The sequence below is a fragment of the Syngnathus leptorhynchus genome, unplaced genomic scaffold (genome assembly GCF_054491065.1).
Source record: "Syngnathus leptorhynchus isolate UIUO unplaced genomic scaffold, UIUO_Slep HiC_scaffold_45, whole genome shotgun sequence".
NCBI classification, from domain to species: Eukaryota; Metazoa; Chordata; class Actinopteri; order Syngnathiformes; family Syngnathidae; genus Syngnathus; species Syngnathus leptorhynchus.
The window spans coordinates 85,001-87,904 of NW_028232012.1; positions in this window are offsets into that span (position 1 = coordinate 85,001).

The following is a 2,904-nucleotide window of genomic DNA, read 5'->3' on the forward strand; positions in this document are numbered from 1 at the left end:
ACCTCCATAGCTCCATAGCACCAGAGCTCCATAGCTCCATAGCACCAGAGCTCCATGGCTTCAGAGCTCCATAGCACCATAGCTCAATACCTCCAGAGCTCCAGGGCTCCAAAGCTCCATACCTCCAGAGCTCCATACCTCCAGAGCTCCATACCTCCAGAGCTCCATAGCTCCATAGCACCAGAGCTCCATAGCTCCATAGCACCAGAGCTCCATAGCACCATAGCTCCATAGCACCAGAGCTCCATAGCTCCATAGCACCAGAGCTCCATAGCTCCATAGCACCAGAGCTCCATAGCTCCATAGCACCAGAGCTCCATACTTCCAGAGCTCCATAGCTCCATAGCTCCATAGCACCAGAGCTCCATAGCTCCATAGCACCAGAGCTCCATAGCTCCATAGCACCAGAGCTCCATACTTCCATAGCTCCATAGCTCCATACCTCCAGAGCTCCATAGCTCCATACCTCCAGAGCTCCATAGCTCCAGAGCTCCATAGCTCCATAGCACCAGAGCTCCATAGCTCCATAGCACCAGAGCTCCATACTTCCATAGCTCCAGGGCTCCATAGCTCCAGGGCTCCATAGCTCCATACCTCCAGAGCTCCATAGCTCCATACCTCCAGAGCTCCATAGCTCCATACTTCCAGAGCTCCATAGCTCCATAGCACCAGAGCTCCATAGCTCCATAGCACCAGAGCTCCATAGCTCCATAGCACCAGAGCTCCATAGCTCCATAGCACCAGAGCTCCATAGCTCCATAGCTCCAGGGCTCCATAGCTCCATAGCTCCAGGGCTCCATAGCTCCATAGCTCCAGGGCTCCATAGCTCCAGGGCTCCAGGGCTCCATAGCTCCATACCTCCAGAGCTCCATAGCTCCATACTTCCAGAGCTCCATAGCTCCATAGCTCCATACTTCCATAGCTCCATAGCTCCATACTTCCATAGCACCAGAGCTCCATACCTCCAGAGCTCCATAGCTCCAGCCTGGGTGGCTGGTGGCTCCATAGCTCCATACTTCCATAGCTCCAGTCAGAGAGTTGGCGAAAATTGCACTAAGTGCGAAAGCCCATTCATTTACAACGGCGTGTCCACAAGGCGGCGACATTTCCCCGTTACCGGTGGCTGCGCGGCGGGTGAGTGACAGAGCTTATCCGAGCGGCTGGAACTCTGCGCCGGCGTGGTCGAGCGTGAGGCCTCGGCCCTTTGGCTGCCTGGTACCTAAAACACTTCCATTGATCCAGCCACGGAGGGTGCTGGCTGGTGGCTCCATACCTCCATAGCTCCATAGCACCAGAGCTCCATAGCTCCATAGCACCAGAGCTCCATGGCTTCAGAGCTCCATAGCACCATAGCTCCATACCTCCAGAGCTCCAGGGCTCCATAGCTCCATACCTCCAGAGCTCCATACCTCCAGAGCTCCATACCTCCAGAGCTCCATAGCACCAGAGCTCCATGGCTTCAGAGCTCCATAGCACCATAGCTCCATACCTCCAGAGCTCCAGGGCTCCATAGCTCCATACCTCCAGAGCTCCATACCTCCAGAGCTCCATACCTCCAGAGCTCCATAGCACCAGAGCTCCATGGCTTCAGAGCTCCATAGCACCATAGCTCCATACCTCCAGAGCTCCAGGGCTCCATAGCTCCATACCTCCAGAGCTCCATACCTCCAGAGCTCCATACCTCCAGAGCTCCAGAGCTCCATAGCACCAGAGCTCCATGGCTTCAGAGCTCCATAGCACCATAGCTCCATACCTCCAGAGCTCCAGGGCTCCATAGCTCCATACCTCCAGAGCTCCATACCTCCAGAGCTCCAGAGCTCCATAGCACCAGAGCTCCATGGCTTCAGAGCTCCATAGCACCATAGCTCCATACCTCCAGAGCTCCAGGGCTCCATAGCTCCATACCTCCAGAGCTCCATACCTCCAGAGCTCCATACCTCCAGAGCTCCATAGCTCCATAGCACCAGAGCTCCATAGCTCCATAGCACCAGAGCTCCATAGCACCAGAGCTCCATAGCACCAGAGCTCCATAGCTCCATAGCACCAGAGCTCCATAGCTCCATAGCACCAGAGCTCCATAGCTCCATAGCACCAGAGCTCCATACTTCCAGAGCTCCATAGCTCCATAGCTCCATAGCACCAGAGCTCCATAGCTCCATAGCACCAGAGCTCCATGGCTTCAGAGCTCCATAGCACCATAGCTCCATACCTCCAGAGCTCCAGGGCTCCATAGCTCCATACCTCCAGAGCTCCATACCTCCAGAGCTCCATACCTCCAGAGCTCCATAGCACCAGAGCTCCATAGCTCCATAGCACCAGAGCTCCATAGCACCAGAGCTCCATAGCACCAGAGCTCCATAGCTCCATAGCACCAGAGCTCCAGAGCTCCATAGCACCAGAGCTCCATACTTCCAGAGCTCCAGAGCTCCATAGCTCCATAGCACCAGAGCTCCATAGCTCCATAGCACCAGAGCTCCATAGCTCCATAGCACCAGAGCTCCATACTTCCATAGCTCCATAGCTCCATACCTCCAGAGCTCCATAGCTCCATAGCTCCATACCTCCAGAGCTCCATAGCTCCAGAGCTCCATAGCTCCATAGCTCCATAGCACCAGAGCTCCATAGCTCCATAGCACCAGAGCTCCATACTTCCATAGCTCCAGGGCTCCATACCTCCAGAGCTCCATAGCTCCATACTTCCAGAGCTCCATAGCTCCATACTTCCATAGCTCCATACTTCCATACCTCCATAGCTCCATACTTCCATAGCACCAGAGCTCCATACTTCCATAGCACCAGAGCTCCATACCTCCAGAGCTCCAGAGCTCCAGCCTGGGTGGCTGGTGGCTCCATAGCTCCATACTTCCATAGCTCTAAGTCAGAGAGTTGGCGAAAATTGCACTA